At 36.2% G+C, this 18,321-nt stretch overlaps 1 protein-coding gene across 1 annotated transcript in view; it reads right to left on the bottom strand.

Annotated features, from left to right (window-relative positions):
• Positions 1-18,321, bottom strand: part of LOC120222493 (neurexin-1) — a gene marked incomplete at its 3' end in the record, with an annotated part of 571,839 nt that overhangs the window by 295,803 nt on the left and 257,715 nt on the right. The window lies entirely within an intron of this gene.

The raw sequence follows: 18,321 nt of genomic DNA, 5'->3' as shown, positions 1-18,321 counted from the left end.
AAAGGGCTGGGGGCGCCTGGGTGGCTCAGTCGGTTGGGCATCTGACTTCGGCTCACGTCATGATCTCGTGGTTCATGGGTTCAGTGCCCACGTCGGGCTCTGTGCTGACAGCTGGCTCAGAGCCTGGAGCCTGCTTCAGATTCTGTGTCTCCCTCTCTCTCTGACTCTCCCCTGCTCACACTGTCTCTCTCTCTCTCTCCCTCAGAAATAAATTAAAAAAAAAAAACATTAAAAAATAGTTTTAAAAAAGGGCTAGAAAATTGTAGAATTGTTGTGAGGATTAAATGAGTTGACAGATGTAAAGTACTTAGAATAGTGTTTGGAACACAGTATATGTGTATTAGCATTTACTTATTTTTCAATTTTATTTACTTCCCTACTTAATTCATTGAAAGGGTATTCCTTTCCTCTTCTTTTATGACATGAGGAAATAAATCAAAATTTATGATGGGGCGCCTGGGTGGCTCAATTGGTTAAGCATCCGACTTCGGCTCAGGTCATGATCTCACACTTCATGGGTTCGAGCCCCGCGTCGGGCTCTGTGCTGACAGCTAACTCAGAGACTGGAGCCTGCTTCAATTCTGCATCTCCCTCTCTCTTTGACCCTCCCCTGCTCACGCTCTCTCTCTCTCTCTCTCTCTCAGAAATTAAAAAAAAAAAAAAACTTAAAAAAAATCAAAATTTATGAGAACATTTCCATATAAAACCTAACACTGGCCATCCAAGAGTTCATACCATAAAACAAACAAAAACACAACAAAAATACAAGTCCCTTTAAGGTCCTGTCTTATCATGCCTCCAGTCAAGCAGCATCAGCTACAGGAAGTATCAATGGCCCAAAGGGCAACCTGGGATCTGTCTGCCTGCACTCAGCAGCAGGAGATGGAAGCATGGGATTGTTGAGAATGGCGCTAAACTTGGTAGGACAGTTACAAGGCAAGTTAGGGTGACATGAAAACTGAAACAGAAGGGCACCTATGTGGCTCAGTCGGTTAAGCATCCAACTCTTGATTTCAGCTCAGGTCATGATTCAGAGGTTCAAGGCCCACATCTGGCTCTATACTGACAGCACAGAGCCAGCTTGGGATTCTGTCTCCCTCTCTCTCTGCTCCTCCCCCACTTGATCTTCATCTCTCTCTCTCTCTCGCTCTCAAAATAAGTAAAATAAACTTAAAAAAAGAACCTGACATAATTTGTGAGTTCCTTAGTAAATATAGATATTCAAATCCAAAATTGGACATTATACACATACCGTAAGTTCAATTTTCTGAATGTCCAAGCACTTAGAGCATGAACTGATTCGACCTATCTTTATGAATATATGTTCTGGAACATATAGTGTCATTTGAGTGTGCAGAAAGGAATTTAGTCACACAATTTGAATTGACTCTCTAAATAGGTTTATCTGGGATCTATAATCTAATCCCTTTTCAATTCTCTACAAATATATTAGATTACACATTTTGTCAAGAATGATTTTTTGATGTCAGTATTACAGATAAATTAGCATCGCTATCTTGCTACAAATACCTGTTTTCCAGGTAAAGTCAAAGTTCTTTCGCATGGCATATGAAGCCCCTCAAAATCTGCCTCTATGGTCTTACCTTTCTTGCAACTTCTGTCACTTCCCCCATAAACAACCTTGGTTCCAACCACATGAAATTCTCTTCTCTCTAAGCACACTGCACACTTTTTCACTTCTTTGCCACTGCCCATGCTATTCCCTCTGTAAAAAAAAGATCTTTTCCCTTTCCTCTCTCTCTTCACATCTCCTTCATTCTTCTACCAAACACATATATCTCTGTTGGAACTTTTTCTGAACTTTGTGATATTTGCTACTTTCTCAAGTATAGACTATCACAAATACCTAAAAAAAAAAAAAAAACATACCTGGGGTATATAAAGTGGTATATCCACATTCCTACTGAGCTGAATGGATAAAGTATCAGAGTAAATGGTTAAGTCTATCTCCATGTTTAGGAGATTAACCAAAACCAACAGACAAAGGAAGCAAATCATCTTCAATTTATCCTTACAGGCTTTTGGTTAGTTCTTTTATTGCCTAAAGCATATAGGAAATTTAGGCTGAACTATGGTATGAATGCTAAATAAATTGATTTTGAAGAATAAGGGAATTCGTTGTCATATTTTCCTATTCATGCTATAAACAGATATCTGTCTTTCTTACACTATGTAATAGGACAAAAAAAAAAAAAAAATACCACCAAGCAAAGATGCTGGCTGCCAAGCTGAATTGCAGAGCAAACATTTATAGGCAACTTATAAATCCTTGAAAATAGGATTTTATAATGGAAATACTGGCACCATTTTAACTATAACCATTCAAATAACATCACTATAGCAGAATTTATAATCTAATATACTTGTTCTGGGATGGATGAGACACTAAGCTATAGGTGTCAGAAAACTTTCAGTGGCTCCATTCAAACTACATGATGATTCCAGAGTTGAAATCTCTGAGAATATTTATTTCAAAATGAGTATTATATGCTCCAAAACATTTATTCTTAAAAGATAGATTATATTTTTATACTTGTATAAGAAATATATGACCTCTGAGGCATTTCAAAAAATCATTAATCACTGGTGCTTTTTTTTGTCTTCCTTTTCTTTGATGAAAGAATTACTTTCATCAGATTTTGTCTGTTCTCTTACCGAGATGATTCCCCCAGAGAACTGTGTGTTTATCTTGACAGGTGTTAGTAGATCTGTAGACCTCTGTGGAATTGTTCCTAGTTGCATTGAGGTACAGTAGAAAACGTTACATCTGCAGACTAATGAACTTACCTTACTGCATTCTAAATAAAATAAACCACACAGCGAGTGAAATTAATCTACTAATGTCTTCCTAATGAAGCTTTCATTAGGCATATGGCATGGTCTTCAATATTTAACACACGATAGTATTAAAACAAAGAATATGTGATGATTTTTAAAATACATACCTGATGACTGCCTCATATATTATTTTCCAATGAACTACTTTAGCCTCATTTTACTTTAGGTGCTTAATCAAAGAGCTACAAGAAACATTTCAAATATTTTATATCCAAATGAAGAGAAGAAATAAATGTCTCATCTACCTTTACCCTTAAACAATTAAAACTAAATTTGGTATTCTAATTTTTTATGTTTATTTACTTATTTTGAGAGAAACAGAGACACCACAAGTAGGGGAAGGGCAAAGAGAGAAAGAGAGAGAATCCCAAGCTAGCTATGTACTGCCAGTGCAGAGCCAGATGTGGGGCTTGAACCTACAAAGCTGTTAGATCTTGGCCTGAGCTGAGACCAAGAGTCGGATGCTTAACTGACTGAGCTGTGGAGATGCTCCTGTGTTAAAATTTTTAAGAGTGGAGAAAGCTTTCAATTTTCTGTGCAATGTAAATTTTCACTCACAATAAAGTTTAGGAGTGACATATTGAGAATGAAACTACTTTGGTCCAATTCACAATGTTTTGCTTTAAAATAATGCTACCTACTTGCACAGCAAATGCCAGATTCAATTGTGGTGAGAGCTGGGTGCTTTAATGGCCAGTGGAAGATCAACTGCCAACATGGATGCCTTCATATTGCCAATATTTTGATTTTTCATTTGTCAAGGAAAAAAATTAAAGTATCTATGTCAAAAAAAGAATCCTCAGTTTTGGAGCATGTGCTGTTTCTATCCATCTAAAATCTGTAGTGTCCTATAGAGGAGCTACACATAAGTGACATCCTCATTCTTACACCCTGCCAAAGTCTTAACTTCTCACTTCAGGTTCCCATGTGAACCTGCTTTGGTATAATCACATTTGTCCAACTGAGACCTGAAGATCTTCTCAGTCATGCATTTTACTGTTACTATTTGAATTTACTTGTTTCAACTATTATTTACCGCCAACCAGTAAGAGGTAAAGGAAAAAAAAATTCAAACATGGTAAAAGAAGAGTAAAGGTGGGTCTTTTCTCCTTCCACAGTAGCAGCCAGAAACAGTATGAAAGCAATGGATCATGAAGAAAAGCAATTTCCTACTTGAGGGATTAGACAGCACCCTCTTTTGTACTGTTAAATCAAAGTTTTAGTTATGTTTTCAAGTAATACTGATTTTTTTCAATTTACATGAATGGTCTCTAGAGAAACTGCAAGAGACCCCCAAACACATACCCTTTTAGCCACTCAATAGAAGAGAGAGAAGGGCGGGAAAGCCTCCTTTATGCTGCACTGCTTTGAGCGAGCCTTTTACACAGCATGGGGGGAGAAAAAAGGAAAGAAAAAGAAACAAACAAAAATCAAAACTGCTACACAAGCTAAGATATTCAGCTGAACAAGGAAGAATCTGAACTAATATGTGAGGCCTTTTTCTTTCCTTTCCTTAGGAAAAATATAGGTGATTTCTGTTTTCAAGCAGCTCCCATTTGCTAGCATTTGAAAATTGAAAACTATGTAAATTTCAGCAAATGTTTGCTTTACCTTTTAGGTTCACAAGAATATTAACCACTGCTATCAGTCAGTATTACATTCTGATTTGAGGAAATTTGTAGCATAAAACTGTACCCTGGAATATCATGTGCAAATCTTACTTTAAAAGGCATTTACATTCCAGGAGCAGTAACACACACTCTTAAGTAATAAGAGCAAATAATAGTTCCATGTATAAAACGTGAGGAAGAAAACTCATGAGCCTGTTTTCACAGATACTGCCCCGCCCCTTTATTTAAGGTTTATTGCTTATATGAGTCATGTTTGAGGAAGCTGCACATTTCCTATGCTAAAAACTGTCATGTTGTATAATTAAGAACAAAAAGTCCCATAACTAAATAACAGGGTTGTGATAAAACCTTATAATTTATTTCAACCTATTCCTCACTTGTCCTATTTTATCTGCCTACAATTCTACCCTTCACACTATTAAAAGATACCTGAGCTACAGTGGCTGATTAGTGGACAAAACTCTAGCTTTTATTTTAAATATCTGTCCTTCTCTCTCTTTTTTTCCTTTTTTCCATTTGTCAAAATATATTTTTTTAACTCAACATCCTACAGAGATATTAAGAGGAAGTATTAAGAGAACAAGTATATTAACATAGTAGATATGTTCTATTTTATACAAAATGAGTAATATTTTAAAAATGTGGTGTGATAATCTACTGTATAAACTAGAAAATTATTTATGAAAATTTAAGAGATTAAAAACTCTTAAAGTTAGAAGAGCAAAAAGCTATAACCCAGGAGATTAAAATTTGACTGTTACAATCAAATAACCTTAGGGAAAGGTTGAAGTAGTTCAGTATTGCTGGGATAAGTAGGATTTGGAGGGATGAATGATATTTTCCCCCAGTGTATATTCCTCAATCCAATAATAAAATGATAAAAACTGGTTAGTTAGACAAATGAAGTTTAAATCTATGGGCTTCCAGGAATGGGAAGTAAAACAAAACAAAGCAAGAAAAATAAAACAAAATAAAAGACTTGGATTGCAGGCAAGAAAATGTATTGTATTATCCCAGATTAAAAAAAGTATAAAATATCTTAGATAAAAAGTATAAAAATATGATTTGTAATAAGATTCAAATCTAGTACGAAAGAATCCTATAGTTTCCCATGATTCACCAGGCAGTATCTATACAGGAATGCCATTTTAAAAAATCAGTGATTGCTCAATTGTAGTTTTTTGGGGAGCAGCCCAGTCCTTGGCTTACAGATCAAGCTATCAATCTAGAAAAGTAGCTGTAACAGATACTTCTAGTCTTTACTCAATATCAATTTTGCCTTTTCCCTGGCAAACTGAACCGATTGTTTTCAGAGGAGAGAGATGAATAAAGGATACAGGATGACAATATGCTCCACTAAAAATACTTTTCAAAAACCCCCTTATAGTCAGAGTCCCCTTGTGACCCACTTAATCTTCAGGAAATATACACAGAAGCATTAGGAATGTTTTGTGAGTTTTTTTTTGTTTTTTGTTTTGTTTTGTTTTTTTAAGGCAGACTTGGATAGCATGTCCCTATTTAGGCTTTTTGCCACAAAACCTTATCCTTTCTGCCTCAGATTCAGATTCAATGTCTATGGGAGATACCCATTCTGAGACCATGAAGTCAAAATGACACTCTGAGGACAGAGAAATAAGTAGACAGAAGGAGCCAAAATATCTGATATTTTTCTGCAGGAGTTACACTAGCTCTGTTTCACCTAACTCTTCTTCTTACCAGACTTGAAAACTAAATGATTTTCTGTTGATCTGATATAAATAAGGTTATCAGTTTTTAGAAGCTAAATGCATACCTAACATATAACTAATTTCTTGGAAGGATGCTTACTTTTATGAGGAAGCCAGCCAGCCCTCCTGGGCTTGAGGAGAGCCTTTTATCCCTAAGGAAAGTAGGTAACATACTGCCCTAGAACTGATTTTAAAGAGTCAGAATATGTTTTGGGTTCCTCCAGAACCACATGCATTGTAGAAAGTCAAGGTAGTTGTTTTAAGACAGGGGCCCATTAAAGATAATATTTGGAAATTAAGGCTACCCAAGGCCGTTAAACAAGAAGAAAATACCATTGAGTAAAGAATGTTATGGATTGGAAGGGAAATGCTTTTCTCTACCCTCCTTGAGCATGCCAAAAAAAAAAAAAAAGAGAGAGAGAGAGCGAGAGAGAATATTCCATGTCTTAGAGATAGGGAATCAGAGTCTGCAGAAGACATGCTCATAACCAGGGAGTCTTTGAAGTGGGTTAGGTTTATCAGTAATAAACTCATCTTCCCAGGGAATGCATCTAAGTATGAGTATGCTGGTATTCCTTTATTTGTCCATTTGTTCATCAATATATCTAATAATTTATCCAATATATATTTATCAAGTACCTATTTTTTTAATGTTTATATATTGAAAGAAAGAGAGTTTGGAGGGGCAGAGAAAGAGGGAGAGGGAGAGGGGGAGAGAGAGAGAGAGAGATTGAGATTGAGAGAGAATCCAAAGCAGGCTCGTTGCTGTCATTGGGAAACCTGAAGGGGCCTCAATCTAAGGAACTGACAGATCATTGAGCAGAAATCAAGAGTTACATGCTTAACCAACTAAACCACCCAGGCACCCTTATGAAGCACCTATTCTCTACCAGGATCTGTACCAGGCCCTGAGCTCATCTGAAAGAGGCAATTAAGGGTTTGGTTCTAGTTGAGAAAATGAGTCTTTGAACTTACAGTCTCTTTATCATGAGCCGGGCTAATCCCAATATACTCCTGAAGACCATGAAAGGATGGTATGTATGTTGTGACTTACATAACTTTCCCTGTCAATGGAATCATATTGGAGCTGAAGGAGTGTTCTTACCTCAGCTAATACGGTTTCATACTCAGAGAGTTTCAAAACAGCAATGAACACAAGTCAGACATGCTTATTGACCAGGTGCTTACCACCTATTTGGCAAATGCTGTTTATGAAGTTTTAAGAAACAGATATTGATCCAAACAATTCCCTCGCATTTAATATTCTTTCATTCTTCAAGGCCACTATTAACTTTGATGTACACATGCAATTACCTGTCTGTTTAAAGAGTTTCAATTACCCTAACTCTTGGGCACCACACCATGATTAAATGCATATAAGCAACAAGTTGTTGCCTAGGGCAGCCAGAAAACCACTGTGGCATGGGATCGATAGTTATATTACCTACCAAAAAATGTCTTTGTCACTGCTCCTGCAGTCCTCAAAGGAACAGATAAGAATTTAACGCTGGACTTCATTTTTTCTTCTGTACATGTTCATGCAAATGCAAATAAAAATTTTCTAGGAAGATTCCAGAGGGCCCACAAAGGAGTGAAGCTTGTTTAAATTATTGGAGAACTCATAAAACACATTTGCAACTGACAGGGCATCCTCTTCCTCAGACTCTCTTATGTGTCAGAGCAGGAAAAATTAACAAGCCTAAGTGTAAAGTCCTGCAGATAGACTTAAGAAAATAAATAGTGTTAAGCACAGGTTGAGGGAAACCTAATTATGTAGTTGTTAGGGTAAAAAAGAACTAGGGGATTTTCACTGAACAAAAATGTAATAATAGACAACAGTTTGATGGAACTGTTAAAAAGATATTTGTACGGACTAAAATCAAGCATGCAGTTCATTTATCTGAACTTTATCTAAGATACATATGGCTATATGGGGTGCAATCTGACATGCGGGGTGACTCATTTAAAAAATACATTGAAGGGAGCCTAGCGGACTCAGTCAGGTAGAGCATGTGACTATTGACCTCGTGTAGATATATACATATACACACACACACATATATACATATATACATATATATGTGTATACATATACATATATCTGTTTACACACACACACACACGTGCGCGCGCGCGCACACACACACACACACACACACACAAACACTTCTGTTTGTCAGAAGAGTGACCAGATGCTCAGAAGAGCCATATTCAGTCAGGTATAACAGAGATGAAAGGAGATATTATAGATATCCTCAAATAATTATAAGGTTTTTGTGTAGAAGTAGCCTTATTCTCCATTGGCTTTGTAACTAGAGGAAGGGCCAATGGGCGGAAACACATTCATCAGGAAACAGATTATTCGTGCTCAAATAAATTAAGTGAAGGTTCCAGAAAGAAGTGTCTAGAAACCGGGGACTTGGAACTAATCGGCATTCCCACAAGGGAATTTCTGATTTATTCCCGTCTTGGAATTTTCCTGTGGGTATCTCCTTGGATAAGCAAATGATGGAGCTTGTGAGAAATGATAAAGAGAACTTTAGGTCTAATTGTCAGCCAAGGAAACTAAAAGTAGTTCCCTATGTAAGAGTTGCAGAGAAAGAACACAAAGGCCACCCTCTGATGTATTTGTGTATACCCTGGATGGGCAAGTTACTCATCTCCAAGTACCTTCTTGGCAACTGTCCACAGGAAAGTAGACATATTTATTACCTTATATATGTTCAATCATATGTCTTTAGTTCCAGGGACATGTGTTTCATGTTGTTCTGGAAGGGGCAGAGAAGGGGGCGGGTACCATAATACATATAAGAGAAATAAAATAATTCTAACATTAAGAAACTCAGACTGTATGACTCCCAGTTAGGAAGCCTAAAAATAAATAGTCTGAGGAAAAGAGAAGAAACAAGACCTCATTAGAGAACATAGAAGGGCAAGGTCATAATGATCTGACAAAAAAGATGGGTAATGAAAAAATCTCAGCAACTGCAGATAAGACGAAATGAGGGCACATGTAAAATAAACCAAACAAACATATTAGCTCATTATATATTATGTATTTTCTATATATTTCCTATTGGACTTTCTGCAATTAGACTGTACTAACCAAATGGTGAATTTCTGATGAATCTCTAAGTTTTTTAAGTGTATTCTACTTTATCGTAAGTATAAAGAGTTTTATCACCACTCGAATTAAACTTGAATTCTTATCCTTTTGTGCTAAATCACACAGATAGATCCTGCAAAATGTTAAATACATCCTACAATCCCAAATATTGCACGCTCAAATAAATAGGCTCAAATAAATTAAAACAGCAAGGCATTACTTGTCTTCTGTATTCTGGTAGAAATGCTGCACCTTACATACTTTTTATCTGAAAAAGCAGCCAGTTTTTTATGCTTTTTATGATTTTGGACTATAACCTCCCTCCACAACATTCCCTATGCTCTCAAACACCCGCATATCTGAAGCTAATTGGCATTTCTGTAGTAGGTGTTACTGAAACAGCCACTGACCTACAGCTCCCACGGGGTTTGCCAATTGAACTGGTGACCAGCATCTCCTCCCACCCATTTCTGTGAGCTGATGCTTCCTAAAAGTACACAGACCAATCATGATCACCATCTCCCAGTACAGTAGAGGAGGAAAATGGGGGAGGATCACAGAATCACTGGAGAGGAGGCTGTGGTGTGAACTGAGCAAATTCGAGAATGCAGATAAAAGGCCAAAAGGAAGAAACAAAATGAGTAAGGACCTTGGTTAAGAGGCAGAGGTAAACATATCCCTAGAGAAAAGATATTTATTCTCTTTACTGAAGGCTATCCTCATTTCCTACCTCTTCCCCAAACACTCCCCATCCATTCTCCTACTCTCTTCATTTACTTTCGGTGCCATTTATTTGCCATGATTTCAGCCACCATCCACTGGTTTCCATCTCTGTGTGAAAGGACATTGTCTCTCCAGATACACTGCAGCCCCATTAGTAGGTCAGTGTCATAAGCTGCTTTGATTCTCCATTTCATAAGCAGGATTTCTTTGACTGATTTAAAGAAGTAGTCTGTTGCCGTACTTCCCCATGAAATCCCAATTCAAAATTATACTGCATCCTGGATTTACTGAATTTCTGGGGATGTGTTCAGGAATCCAAATTCTTAACAAGAGACTGTAGAAAACTAGTGTTCACAAATATTTGCCAGCCCAAGGCCTTACACAGAGCAGGTGCTTGTAAATGTCTAATACTGCTTTTAAGATAATGCTTCCTGGCATGTCCGTATGTATTTATGAGAGACAAAGAAATGCTGATTTGCTGAGGGTGTCCTCTGTCTGCCACTAGATAGTAAATGGCTTGAGGGTTGCTGTCCTGTCCAGATGGTTCTTTGTATCAGCTTTTAATTTTTTTTACTATAGCACTAGGTACTTCCTAGAATGCCCCATAAATAATTGTTTATGATAAAGAGAAGGAAGGTGAAGGAGGAGAAACAGGGGAAGGAAAAAGATGAATTTATGGTAGGGAAGTATAAAAGGGGGAAATTCCTTTATTTTGATGGAATGGAATTCAAAAGTGCTAATGAAGCTAATAAAAAGATGAATTTATGGTCAGGAAGTATAGAAGGGGGAAACTCCTTTATTTTGATGGAGTGGAATTCAAAAGTGCTATATAATACCTTCACTGTACTCCTGCTAACATTGAGAATTACCCCTATAATATCTTCAAGACTACTAAAGACAGTCTTATATAAATTGAAGATAGATCATACTACAAACTAGCATCAAACAAATCTGCACTATAATAATAAGACTATATTGAACTCTATTTCCCCTCTTAAAATTGATTTAAAGAACATCATTTCCATTTCTATAAGCACAGATATGCTTGTATATGTTTGTATATATAATTCTTTCACATGGATAAACTCAGCAATGATCTCTGCCAATTAAGGGCAGTGTTAATGAGCTGTAAAATGGACTCACCTAGTCACCCATGCCTTCCAATTGTCTTTTATTACAAAAAGCCGTTCTTCATCTTTCACTCAGGTCTAACTCCCACACAAACCTTCTGTGCTCTTATTTTATTATTACAAATAGACAAAAGTCAAAATTGGAAATTGACGTGAGAACATGCTGTTTATGTCCAAAGCAATAAGAAAATGAGGTTTTATTGCCTCTATTCTTGAGGATTCAGTTTTTGGAATTGTAAAAAGACCGCTGCTCTCCATTTCCATTCCCTCTTGAAAGTGGGTCTTATACCCAAGAATTGCCTTCTAATAAAATCAAATATGTATATTTTCAAGAATGGAAGGATCTATCTATGTTAAAGATTATCTAATCACTATACCTTAATTATGATGATTATGTGGCCTACCTGGGTTACATGGTTTACCAGAGTTGCAAAGTTAATTAAATTACTTCTTATCCTGGGATCTATGAATAAGCTTCAAGGAGACCAAGAACCTTCAAATTGCATGCAAATTGTGTGTGCACGTCTGTGCATTTTTATGGAGAGAGGATCCGTAACTTTATCAGCCTCTCCAAATATTCTTCAATGTAACTGAGTTAGTCACTGTTGGAAATTATTATCATTTTTATTTTATTTATTTATTTATTTATTTTGAGAAAGAGAGAGAGAGAATGTAAGCAGGGGATGGGTAGAATGAAAAGGAGAGAGAAAACCCCAAGCAATCTCTGTACTGTCAGAACAGAGCGCAATGCAGGGCTCAAACTCATGAACTGTGAGATCATGATCTGGGCTGAAACCAAGAGACTGACGTTAAACCAACTGAGCCACACTGGCACCCTGGAACTGAAATTAATACAAAGTGTTTAGAACCAAAAGACTTGAAGGTCCTAGAATCCAGACGTACAGCCAATTTCAGCCTTAGATAATATTACCGACTGAGAGCATACAACCTCTACCTGAGATCTTTCGAAAACAACTCACCACCTCTCATATTAGCATGGTTCAAAGCCCTAGTCATTACAAAGATATTCATATCCCCATACATTTCCCGTCTTAACTTTCTCATAGAGGTCCAAGTACTGCCTTTTGGAGCTACAAAAATCAAAGCTATTTTTGCTTACTCAGAATGCCTTCCAAATATTAGATGACTGTTATACAACCTTGAAGCCGTGTTTCTCTGGCCAGAAGAGCCAAAATCTCTCACTATTCTAGTTTCCTTTATAGACTCATAAACATATAGAGCTGAAGGAACGCAAGTTGTCAATATTTTAAAATAAGCATATAACCAAAAACTGGAAACAATGTTCCACTTGTGATCTGACTATCCATGACTATCTCTTTTTGGCGGGTATTTTGTCTTTTTATTTTATTTATTTTATTTGTCCCCAGGAAGGTCATGGTATTTTACTGTCTAACTGGGAAGATCAGAGGCTAATGCCTTTTCTAGAAGTTTCCCATCTGAACCAAAACACAGCAACAGACACGCACTTGGCCATTCAGTCCAACTCCAGAGAGCCACATTTCCTAATTTAATATAATGATATACACTTAAATAAAATATTGGAAATATCCAAAATAGAGACATTACACATTCTTATTTTTTATGAAAAATCTAGCAGTTTTTCCACAAGCTGAGTCAGAAACACAGAACATCTCAGATTTATAAAACGAGTAAAGCAAAGATGGCTTGCAGTATAAACCGTTTCCATTTCAAGTGTCAGAAAAATATTCTTCAGGTAACTGTTTTAAAAGTTCCATAGAACAATTTCTCTCAATGTATACTCACAGCCCAAAGGTCATTAACGTAGTGACAATCATGCAAATAATTTAATAAATGGACAAGATGAAAAATTCAGCCCCTTTCCCCATTTCTATATTGATTTTTACACCAACATTCCTCAAAAATATGAGTACACTTATCCTCCAATTGCTCTATGAAGATAAAAAACCTGTAGCTAAGTACATTTCAAAAATACCTCCTGCCATAACTGCTTCTTTGTGATTCTGACTGCAAGATACAAATTTCAGGTTGCAAGACCTTCTCTTTTTGACAATAATATCAATGTTGCTCAAAATGCAACTTTGGGTAGGACTATAACACAAAGATCCAAGTAATTAAATTTCTAGCAAATCTCCACTTTTTTTGAATACCTAAACAAGCGTTGAGTGTGCGCTCTTGGGTAGGGAGTAAGACTTGTAAACTTATACTTCTTTATGACAGATCTCTCCTGGCTCCTGGTGAGATACAGCATACCCTAAAGAAGAGTCAGGTCCAAAGTTTTCTTTTGCCTCCAATGTAGGTAGTTGAGGGGATTGAAATCAGGCTGGAAATTGTTGATATCCCTCTTTACTCCTTGCATCTAAATGGCTATGTGAACTCATTCCCCTAGCCCTCTTCTCCTACTTGAAGAAATATCAAAAAATTATAGCCCTCATATTCATCCTTGAAGAAAAATTGAAAATTATCAAAAAGGCTAAAAAATTATAGTGATAGTGATTCAGATATGTGAGGGAGATTTCACTTAGGCCTCTAATACATTCTGGGTGCTTTAATTCAATTTTTTATAGAATTCTAAATTGAAAGAAGTGAGGTATACATTTTGTATTGTTCCCTGGGAGTTCTGGAGGAGAAGAAAGTACCAGCCGGACAACACTCAAGAATATTCTAGTCTTGGCTATAATATCATTGAAACGGCACCAAAGTTATTGTGATCATTTTTGCATTTGTTTAGCATTGTTTTCAATCCATATGTTTTTAGATATTCATACAGAAGCATGTGCAGGTAAAGGAAGCGATGCCCTGGATTTGCTTCAAAATAATCTGTTTGGAGGGTAGAGATGGAAAGGGTTGAGGTTATAGATAAAACGGTACTGGCCTATAAGATAATTCTTGGTATTGGATGATGAATTCCTTCAGATTCTCTCTACTTTTCTCCTTATTTTTGATAGATATGTTCTGAGATTAAAGTTAAATAATAATAATAAAGCACTAAAATCCAAAATGGAACCGCTAACCCTATAAATAAAGTCAGGCATGAGTGGAAGCTCTGGGGAGTTTTTGCCAAGTGGTCAAGGCATTCACCACAGTAACAAGTCATTTTTTCTGAGGCTCCTGTTAATAACTGCAACACTCAGAAGGCATGGCAGTCGTGGGCACGCTCTCTTAACTTTTGACCTCACGTGACCAAGGAGAAAATATTAACATCACCATAAAACTACATAATTACTAATTGCATGGTAACCTTAATGTTATGACAGTTTTAATAGTCAATATCTGATGTACAGTTAAGAATAATATTTGACATTCTGAAGCTCTATTCTTAAAATCCATAGTTTGTGAACTGCAAATAATTCCACTTTGGAGACAAGCAAATGCAACAAGTCTCTGTGAAAGCTTTTGAGTTTCAGAGGCCTCCTTTTGACAAATTCCTTAAGTTATGGAATGCAGCCATCAGCAGTCTGTAGAAAAATGAAATACTGCAAGTCTGTTTTTATGCAGCTGGGATCAAGTTACTAAATGGATCAAAAGAAATAATTTCTTTGAAGAGGTAGCTGTTGACACCAGTGGCCTAAAAATAAGTGCAATTTTGCGGGTACAAAAACTTGTTTATATCTCTGTGGAAGTAACTAGATACAGTTTCTATATATACACTTGCACTCAAGATATATTGGATGGCACTCTAAACATATTTTAATATACCTCAGTTTAACATTACTATTATTAAGGGGAAATTGCATGCTGGCTTTGAATAATTGACACAGCTAAGTACAATTATTCTTACTAGGCTTAGCTTATTGGGTTAATGATTAAAACAACCAAAATCATTACTGAACTCATACTCTGTGCCAAATACCAGCCAAATACTTTCCAACACCATTTTACATGATTTTAGAATTAAATTTGATTTTAAAAACTAGCTATTATTACCACGATTTTACAGATGAAGATGCTGATTCTCTGAGAAAGTTTTAAGGGTAAGTTGCCAAAATGTACACAGGTGGTATGTCTCTGAGTCGGAATTTGAATGCTAGTCTGTTTAATTCCAAAGCTCTTAATCTTGAAATTATATCCTACCTCGTAGGTTACACAGCAAATCAACTGATTCTAAAATATAGAAAAAAAAAAAAAAAAAAAAGGAACAGCAGTATCTTTAAATCTCTTTGCATGTGAAAGGATGCTTAAGCTGGAAATTTGGTAAACTGAAAGGCTACAGCAACAAAGTATACTGAAAACTACAGAGCTCAAGTGTAGCAAGGCTTCAAGATAGCTAAATGTAACATAATTTTTCATTACAATAAAAGGATGGGGGGAAAAATCAGCACTACCATAGGATGCAAGAGGGACGGTTGATCTAAGAGTGTGAATGAAAAGAAAAAATAGATAATATGTTTTATACAAAGGAAAACATTTCAGGCTCCAAGGTAAAATGATAAATACAACCCCTTTTCAGAAATAAAGAAATTAACTAGCACCCCCTTCAAATTGAATTATATAGTCCTGGTTCTAGAGGATAAAATATTCTCTAGTTCCTTACTCTTTGGGAACTCCTATTGTGTACAGCCCAAAGGATGTTGGTAGAGCAAGGCCCAGTGGGAGGGACCTAATGACTGAAAAAGTTTATTTCAAAAGATAACATAATAATCCTAGATATCATCTAAGATTAATCAAATAAGATACAAAAAGCAAAAAAAATGTTTAAATTTTGGTGGCTAGTAATATATTAGAAAAATTATACTCTGCAAGTCAATATTAACTAAATATTTGAGTATATATAACTTTATATTGCTGAGAGGAGAATGTGAAATAAATTGGTGAAAAATATAATCATTTTTATTACCTCATTAATACCTGCAGAAAACACACTTATGAATTCCATTTGAAGCTTCTGAAAAACTTACATAAATTGTAGAATATGTCTGAAAGAGAGGGAATCAATTTTGATGAAAACTTAAAAACGTAGTGGTTTACGTTGTGAACAAAATTACTTGTCTCCATTTGTATTCTGTTGGCAGCAGTTCTAAGACTTGTTACTCCATCAAAATTTGAAGCAGGATGGGGGAAAAATAACATTAAGGAAAACAGGTGGAAGTTACAGCAATCCTCCCAAAGAACATCTTTTTAATTCTACAATGTATTTAAGGTGCCCAGATTGTGTTGGTGGATTCATTCAAAATTTGGTGAAGTGTAAGTTTATTGGGTTTTGATGCTGTGGTTTTCATAACAGCTTGATACCTGAGACAAAGAAAGTTCTCCCATCCTTTGTTTTTCATGAAAAACTGGGCTGAGGGAGTTACCTCACAAAATGTTCAATTAATTCAATTAATAAAAATAATGTAGACCCTTTCAAGGGAAACATTCATGAAAAGGCGAATAGCAGATGAAAAGGTAATTTCCGCCTGGCTAACAGCTGAGCGTCTCATTATGCAGTATGTACTTTGCTACCTTGGGATCTGGACAGTTTGATGTGGAATCTGGAATCACAGATTTTTACAACTCAAGGAGTCCTTAAAAATAATCTAATAACAATTCCAATTTCTTCAACTGATAGATAAGATGAGTAAATCCTAAGAAAAGATGAATTGATTTTTATGTGATTTAAGAATCACACACCTTTCTGGGCTTCAGTTTTCACATTCTTTTCTTTCGTTCTTTCTTTTTAAATTTTTAAACGTTTATTTATTTATTTTTGAGAGACAGAGAGATAGAGCGTGAGCAGGGGAGGGACGTAAAGAGAGGGAGACACAGAATCCAAAGCAGGCTCCAAGTTCTGAGCTGTCAGCACAGAGCGTGATGGGGGGCTTGAACCCACAGACCATGAGATCATGACCTGAGCTGAAGTCAGACACCCAGCCGTCTGAGCCACCCAGGCACCCCTTCAGTTTTCCCATTCTTAAAATATAAAGTCAGGACTAGTTGATCTCCAAAGTGCCACTGTATTAAATATTAGATGGTTTCCTAATTTACCAAAAGACAGAATGAATTAATGGCAGATATTAAACTGAGACCTCCATTCCCCACCTCCAAGTCTACTAGTCTTATCAGTCCAATTTATGTTCTATCCTTTGCTCATACGTTTGACTGTCATTACACACTTATGAAATACATAGAGGAATCCATAGGTGAGGGAAAAAAAAAAAAACTAAGAGAAGTCACACACATTTAGAAAGACCAATTTATAAGGAAAGAATATGGTATTTGAATCAGAGCATTTGTATTAATACCAAACGAAGGCAATGGGAAGTGGGAAAGAAGGGGATAGCAGCCCTGTAAGTATAAGGAGAAAAGGAAGAGCCCGCCATAATCAAGATTTTTCTTTTTAATTGTTCAAGTTCAGTGACAATATCATTCAGTTCTGATTCTGGACATCTGCCAACAGTCATGTAATCTTGGTCTCGAGAGTCAATTAAAACCAGTCTAGATGAAGTACATATAAAGAAGACAATCGCACAGTATAGGTATTCAGTAACTGATGAGCTAGATTAGCCATGTAAATATTCATGTGTCAATAAGTCTGCTACATGAAAGAAGTGGGTTTGGGGCTAATAACTGGCCTTCTTTTGAAGTGTTTTTCACTGGCATATATGTTTACACATTAATTCCAAGAGAAATTTCTACAGGTAGATGCTAGTATCAATTGAATATAATGATTTAGAGCTGTTAATAACATATGAACAGTAAGAGGGAGAAGGGCATTAGCAATAAAAGTAGATGGCCAGTTCCTAATTTTATTCATAATTTTATAAATAAACTAAAAGCAGTTTTTATTCCGAAAAACTAGTGTGGATTTGAATATTGTAAAAGGAATTCAAGATTAGACCCCATAACTTTAGGGGAAAGCTTTCCCTGATCCATAGTTAACTAAGTTATATTCTGATAGCACTCCCTTACTTCACACACATACTGCTTCTAGGACCTTTCTCTCATTATATAACTTTAAAATAATCCGTGGGATAATTTGTTTAATGTACATTTTCCCATATTCTCCAGAGAGAAGACTGATCCCACCTTGCTCACTGGTGTAGTTCCAGCCGAGTATCTGTCACATAGAATATCTGCCTCATGGCTGTTAAAAGAAGAAATGTCCATGCTATAATTTGTTTGAAGAGAGGAGAGAAATGGAGATAAGAAAAAAGGGCTACGGAAAA

The sequence above is a fragment of the Hyaena hyaena genome, unplaced genomic scaffold (genome assembly GCF_003009895.1).
Source record: "Hyaena hyaena isolate Hyena2069 unplaced genomic scaffold, ASM300989v1 scaffold_883, whole genome shotgun sequence".
NCBI classification, from domain to species: domain Eukaryota; kingdom Metazoa; phylum Chordata; class Mammalia; order Carnivora; family Hyaenidae; genus Hyaena; species Hyaena hyaena.
The sequence above is the reverse complement of the archived record's forward strand: the minus strand, read 5'-3'. Positions and strand labels throughout refer to the sequence as shown.